Source organism: Alexandromys fortis, unplaced genomic scaffold, assembly GCF_014885135.2.
Source record: "Alexandromys fortis isolate MF-2015 unplaced genomic scaffold, M_Fortis_MF-2015_v1.1 scaffold_76, whole genome shotgun sequence".
Lineage (NCBI taxonomy): Eukaryota > Metazoa > Chordata > Mammalia > Rodentia > Cricetidae > Alexandromys > Alexandromys fortis.
Genome location: NW_026067997.1, coordinates 4,188,365 through 4,196,432, shown reverse-complemented (window position 1 = coordinate 4,196,432; position 8,068 = coordinate 4,188,365).

The window sequence follows — 8,068 nt, the reverse complement described above, 5'->3', positions numbered from 1 at the left end:
TAATTTATGTACTGTTCTTCACATATTTTTTCATTATTTGGTAATCAACATTTTACAACCCTTTTCCTGTTTTCTCTCCATTTCCCACTATTCATTTTACTTTTTTGTGTTATCCATATATGTTTTTCAATTTTCAGTGTCCTTTTATCCTACTGTATAATTTTAGTTATCCATTTGGATTATTTTCTTCTACCTAAGGACTTAATTTCAAATTCTTTTTTCTTTTGTTTTTGAGATTATAATTACATAATTTCTCACTTCCCTTACTTTCCCCCAAACCCTCCCATATCTCTCACCTTATTTGCTTTCAAATTTATGCCTTATTTTTATTAATGTTTATAAATGCATATACATATGTATTAGTATGTATATTATGTTTGTGCATATAAATATGTACACACACATAGATATAGATCATAAATACATTATCGCAATCTGCTTAGTCTTTATAATGTTACTCACACGTATGTCCCCAGGGCTGTCAGTTTGTTATTAGATAACCCATTGGTGTGTGCTTCCTTAGAGAGGACCATTTCTTCCACTCTCAATGTTCTTAGCTTGTCTGTAGTTCTTTGTGTAAGATTGAGGCCTCTTGTGCTTTCCTCCCACCCAGTTTAGCATGTCTATTGGTAGTGTCCTTGTTCAGCTCATATTTAGAAAGTTATGTTGGTGAGACTTTATGGATATAGTCTCTGACACAACCTCACATCAAAGTCCCTGATTCTCTGGATCTTAAAATTTTTCTGTGGGTCTCTTCTGCAATATCCCCCAAGTCTTAGGTATGAGAGATTTTTGTAATTGTATCCACTGGGTCTAGGCCCATAACTCTGCATTTTGATATTTTTTTGTGTGGTTTTATGTAATTGTATCTGCCTTTTGCAAAGAGAAGTTTTCTTGATGGGGAGTAAAGACTATACTTACCTGTGGGTTTAAAGACACATTTATATTATTGTTAAGGATGACACTGGCTTAGTAAATTAGTGGTTGCAGATTTCCCTCCAATATTCATAACCTCACTAGCACTGTGCAGCTGTCTAGCTTTCTAGTACCAGGAATGATTTTCCTCTTGCCGAGCATGTCTCAAGTCCACTTAGAGAGCCATTGGTTACTCCCATTCTGTGTGCCAATATTGCACCCTTAGGGTTATCATGCCATGTTCATTATTTTTGTGGTTCACAGGCACCATAGCTGGGTAGGCTGTTGGTTGCTCCCCTTTAGATATTTTCACAGTGCCTTTTAATACTGTGAAAGCTAGTCTTCAGGTTGGAGACATTCAGGTCAGCTCCAGCTTAGGGGCCTGTTGGGCCTACCAGTGTGGATGGTGTTTTCATCAATAAGGATTTAACTTCTGCTTATGGGCGGCAACTGTGGGGAATAGCAGCAGGCTATATGAGGAATAGCAGCAGGCGATATGGTGAATAGCAGCAGGCAATATGCTTACTTTTGTTTCTCCTTGCTCCCCCACCATGCACTCCTAATTCTACATTTATCCTATTTTATAACTTCAGAAAGCACTCTACATCATTTTTGGCATTTTCAGTTCTATAGTCAAGGGTACTCTATTGGTTAATTTTAACTGATTTTTAAATATATTCCTTTACCATATTCTGTTTGGCAGTAGTGTTTCCATAGTGCCTTCTCTCCTTTCTGAGTGGTACTGGGACTGAGATCTAAAGAATAGGCTGATCACTAAGACGTTCCCCAAATAAAACTGGAAGAGATGTATTAAATCAATGTATTCACAAACTGCAAGGAATAAACACACACACACACACACAAAACATGAAAAAGAAAAGTGTCATAGTAACACAGTTATCAACCACAAAGATACTGCTATGCTTGAGATATTTGAGAAAGGATTCAAAGGTCTGTTTCTAAGAATATTAGTATCTACAAGGAGTAAAGAAATAAAAAGGCATAAAATAAATAAATAAACCAGTCCAGGACATAGACATGAAAGTCATTGATGTCACATTCTTCCTTCTTGCAGTGATATCATCCTGTACTTAAAAGACTAAATATTCTACCCAAAATTCTAAGACCTTAATACGCAACAAAAGAAATACACAAAAACCAACACTTAAAACTCAGCAGTTTTTTCATGTTTCAGTAATGAATTTGCTTAAAAAGAATTCAGGCAAAAAAAAAATCCCACTCCTGTAGCTTCAGGATAGATCTCATGGTTCTTGAGAACACCTTTATTTCTTTACATTATTACGCGTATTTGTTACAATGAGGAAGAAAGCATATTTCAAAATCAGAATCTTTCAACACTATACACAAATGTGAAAGAGGGTTAAGTGGTAAGTTATTACATAATTGCAGATAAACATTTAAATCTTACATTGTTGGGCCAAAATTATCTATCTCAGGGCCTGTTCTTCAAGGCCTATAGGACAGAGAAAAGCCTGGCTCCAGTTTGAGTGAACTGAGTGAGAACGAGACAGCAAATTCTAGGTAAATGGCCCTCCAGCCAGAGGGAGGGCTTGGCTGTCTCTCATTGGCTGGAGGTACCCCCACATCACACGATGTCACTTAACCTACATAAGCTGATGCTCACAGTAATAAACTAAGTTCCTGCTTTAACTTTACCACCTATTGCATCTGATTGTCCTGCGTGGTGGGGATGTAGAATGGGTGGATAGTGTACTCACCTTTCTCTGGGGAATAAGGAGGATTTCTTTGGTGGAATTAACTATACAGAGGTTAACCTTGATGCATGAACTTTAGGATATTTATTGGAGTTTGCACTTAGATTCAGAATACATTCTGAATTTTTTCTTCTTAGAATAATGAACTACAGTATTCCCGTGCCATATAAATATTTTATTTTTCATGTATTCCAACAATGAACTTGATTTATGTAATGGAAGCGACTTATCTATGCAGCTTGTCAAAAAAATAAGAGAAAAAATGGTGTCTGGTTTTAATATGTGATTTTCATTATTACATAAGATATTAAAGTCTTTACATAGTTGATTACCATTTGGTGTTCATGGTATTTATGTATGCTTCTTGTTTGTATAATTTAACTTTTTGGAATGAATTACATGTCTCAGAAATCAATATTTCATAGAAAAATAAATTTCATTCTGAATTTTTTGAGAGCCACCTTTTGTAATCTTGCTGTCAAAAAAGTGACCTTTTCCAGGCAACTAAGTCTTTACAGTTTTTACTCATTAACATGTAGCACGTGACTACAAATGTCTCTCTTTAGAGTTCAATAGATCGTCTTTTCAGATTGCCTCAGGTGTCTCTGTTCCAGAATAGAAACTGAAACCACAGTACACACATATACCTCTTGTTTATCTTCTTGCGCAAATGCGTTTTAGTGTATGATGGAAATCATATACTGTGTTTTATATAATATTCTAGCATAGAAGCCATCTAGCGAGTAAACCCATCTCTGTCTTCCACTTTCCATGCCAATCACCTGTGATTACCTTCACTTTCCTGAAGGTGGGCCCCTTTTCGTACACTCTTCTCCTGTAGAGGACGGCACCATTCCCTTGTCTTTTCAGTTCACTCAGCTGTTATTGTCTTGCTCAAGTATCATTTCTTAGAGATGTCTTATTAAATCTTCCCTTTTATTTACCTATAATAATTTATTATGGATATCTTTTATCACACTGTGGGTTTGTGTGTGTATATGTGTTTCTCGGGGTGATCTTTAAAACATTATAAATATTTAATGATTGCTTCTGTGCTCCGTACGGCGATAGACCTCCTGGGCACAGAAGTCATGTTTGTATTCACACATCATTTCATCCCCAACACATGTATGGTGTCTAACATGATACTGATCACCTTGTCTTACAAGGGGCTTGGATTTAATATCAAGTTGAGCCTGTTATTACTGGTCATTTCTCTACCCAATGCTAAAGTCATTAATTATTAACTTCTGAAGATTGCTAGTTCATTTCTCTTGACTTTTAGGTTTGTGGCATTTATTAGGATTATACTATCTAAACTCAGATTTTATTGTTTTAAATTCCTATTCTGCCTAATGAGTGACTTAGAGTGGTTTCCGGTAGATTTTCTATGGATGCCAGCATGATATATTTATGGGCTTGTTTGTAACATTCAACAGGAAATTTTATCCAGGTCTCGGGACCTGTGAGGATTTCTTCTCTGTGTATCTCTAAGATCTATCACAAGTATCTCTAGATGGAGCTATTTAACCTTTTCTTTTAAACACCAAAACCAGAAGAAATAAAGTCAAAGGAACTTGTCAAGGTGTTTGGTTTATGGATTCTAACTCACAGTTTTTGAGGATTGCTAAATGTTGTTGTTCCTGATCACGTGCCCAGATTTAATCTCTTCTTTTATCCTTTTCCTTATCACAAAAGCAGGTTATGTCTCTGAATGTTGTGTGTGAGCAAAATAATTCTTTGGTGTGAGTTAAATGAGACAGTTGATAAGAACATTGTTACTAACTATGTAGCCCAGGCTGGCCTCTATGACATGTATTCCCCTGCCTCTGCTTCTGGGTGGGGAGGTTGCAGCTGTGTGCCACCACCCTCAGCTTGCAACACTGTGTCTCTAGACAATGATCTCCTTGAAAGGAGAAACCACAGCCTGGTTATGTTACAAGCCCAGATCCCAAAACTCCCTGATATAAAATGGTGGCTGCCAGCTACATCTGACTAATTACATTGTCGAAACTAATTAAAATGGAATAAAATTTAAAATTCATTTTCTCAGGTACACTGAATCAAGATTAAAATGAAATTGAAATTCAGTTTCTAGGCACAGTCCAAGAATAATATCGTATGCATTTAGTAGGTTTCAGATGGACATTACATATATGGAATTTTTTTCACCATAAAAGCGTGAGTTGACAACACTGTTCAGTAATTGATTCCTTACTCCAACTGTAAATATTTTAGATATGTTCTTTTGAGAATATTCATTGGAAAGATAGAATGAAAAATAAGCAAACCATCATCTCCTGCTGAATTCTAGTATGTTAGAGAAGACAAAAGGTAACAGCTTTGTGTAATGGGTATGGACTGCACAACAGATCCAATGTACAGAAAGACAAAGGGGCTGACTGTTACTCCGAGGTACAACCCAGCCGAGCTGTTGTTTTGTTTTGTCCAATAGTCTCGAGCAGGTGTGTTGGGAAACATGGTTTGCTTCAGAGATACAGAAAATGTTGCTTTCATTCCAGATCTACTGATGAGGTGAGGATAGGGATTTCATAAATTTCAAAATGTATAGATTTCTTGCTAACATGCACAATGCTCTAAACCACATTCCTTATCAGAAGCCGTAGGAGAGAAAGCACTTACCACAGCAGGGGTACTATTAATGCCTGGACCAAAGCCGAACATAAGCAAAATTTTATGCTGGCTTCCGATGCCCATGATCTCATTAATTTTTTAAGTTCCATTTGCTTATATTATTTTCTCTTGGTTTTTAAATAAATTAGTTTAATGTGTGTTTCTACATGAAAATCATGCAGGAGACAATAAAGAAATTTCTCCAAGGCATCAGGACCATAACTTGATGGTAATATGGCAGTATTCCAAGAGACAGCCGTGGCTTTGCTGCTGAATACAGAGCACTCGCTTCTGCTATGTGCTGCACAGACAGATGATGCAGGTATACATCTTCTGACAGTTGCTGTGCTCTGTGGTTTAAGTTCTGTCATTGGCTTGATTGTATTCCTTAGCAACCGCGGGAGGGTGTTTATGTGTGATTGCTGTCTCTGGGAAAGCAGGACCTTAATCGTGTTTTCTCTGCACTCAGCTGGGAAACTGCTCACTGTCAAAAGTAATGACAGTAGAACTTGCTGAAGAGGGAGCAGAAGACAGGATGGTCACGGATAGTGGGAGTATGGAGAGCAGAGAAGTCAGCGTGTAGTAGCCAGTAGAAGGTCAGTTGTCATGTCCTGTTTAAGTTTGTTGAAAGACTCTGGGAATGAGGAGGCCCATCTCCAGCTCCCTCAAAACTGTGATCCAGAGGAAAGACTGACTTCCTAATTCTGTAGCCAGAGAAAAGATAAAAAAGCAAATATCTACGGGTATAAAAATGCCACCTCCTAGAAAATAGAAACTAACTATTTTCAAATTAAGTTGCTGGTGTTTATCCTGTATTGTGGAAATGCCTACAGTGGGAAGAAGAAGGTTGAAGCTCATTCATAGGAGGATGGGGAGGACCCTCTGTCTAAGATTCTCTCCATCAGAACCTCTAGCTTACAGCCTCACTATTCGCAGTGGGTTGTGAGTCCATGATTGGATGATGTCATTTATCTGCTTATCATTTCTTTTACTTGGAAGCCTCACCTGAGGGGTGCACTGTTGTGCCTCAGTATCTCTCAGTTGGGAACCCCAGATGGCTACTTCAACAGGTCTTCTCCCACTAGGTGTCTGCTGGATAGTCAGTTTCTGCGGGATGTTCAAAAGCTTCCTGATTTAATAGTGTTACCTTCTGTTTACTCTCAGAATAAAACTACTCCAGTTGTCTCTGCCAGATGTTAGGACTCCAGGGTTGATGATCTTTTGCTGTCTATCTATGCTGTCTCCACTGCTAACTATTTGTTCCACAACTTTTGTATGTTATACACATAGCTCACCTGTTATGTGTATAGTATCCAAGATCCTTCCCTTGAACAGGTAGAATTCAAGGAAACGTGAGAAAAGATGTTTCACTCCAAAGAAGTGGTTCATTTCGTTTTTGCTATCTTAGCATTGTGAGCGGTTAGGAGTAATTTTTCACCTGAGGATGGAGTGGGTAATGGTAGTTTCCTGTGCTTCTAAAATCTCAGGCAGGCCAGACTTTGGCTCTGGGCTTTTCACCACCGTTGGTAGAAGCTGTAGTGGGAAGCACTGCCCCACAGAATTTGAAATAAGACTAGAATTCTTTCTCTGATTTCAGATAGTGTGTTTCTGTGTTGAGCAGCTGAGACAGCATCTGCCTGTAAAGAAATTTTAGTGAATACCTGCTGTAACATAATGTACTCGGGTTTTATGCTGAAAGAACATGTGTTGTTTTAATCATGTCTCACTTCAATCTATTTACTTAAGATTTTATTTCATTTAGGACCTTGGTTAAAGGCAAAGCATGGAAGACTAAAAGCAAATTACATGCCAACAAATAACAGTAAAGTATAATGCTTTTCATAAGGGTGGTTATTTCAGGCCTACTTCATTTAATTCTTATGCACTACCTAAAGATATCCTCAGTAAAACAAAAACCAATGTTGGAAAGAAAAGCATGTTGATGATATTCTTTTAGTTCTTGGCAAGCAACCCTTGTGTTATTTTGTAAGTGGGTATTATAAATATCAGTCTGAAACTTATAAGAGCTAATTAAAATATGATTCCTTCTTCTTTTCATACTAAAATGGTAAGAAATTTTAGGTTTATATGCATTCACTCTATATGAAAAAGAGAAAAATGTCATTTAATAGTTATTTAAGGCCTCAACAATTTAAAGTACATTTATATTCTCTTTAAAATTAAATGCAAATAAGTAATTGACATGACTATCATTCAAATATACTTAGCTATTCATATAATACAATGCTTTATTGATCTAAAGTCTTTAGATATGCATTATAACATAGGTTGGTGAAATTATTTTATAGATATCTTGGGAAATGGGATTTCTCCATAAAAATTATTGTGAAGTGAGTTTCCAGAAAGCAAAGTTGGAAGATACATTAAAATATCTGTAGGCACTTGAGTTACAAATATTTGCTGATGTCTTACTTGTTTCCCCATTTCTTCTCTCCCCCTTTCTGTTCTTTTAAAGAACAAAGCATTAGTTTTTCATTACTTAGTCCTATACAAAAATTCCCACTCCTCAAGGAAACTGAATTGATGTTCACTGTATTCTGAGAGCATTGCTCTACTTCCTTGAGTAAAATAATTCTTGCTACATGGCTTCCCTGTCTGCTAGATATCACTCATTCTTTCCATTTTTGTTTCTTTAGATATATCCCCCATTAAGAAAAATTATTCTAATATGTAATTTATGGATAAAGCTAGGGATGGAGTATAGGATCTGTGTTGATGCTTATGATTCTGTCCTAAGCATTGGTATTCTTTATAGTTGAGAG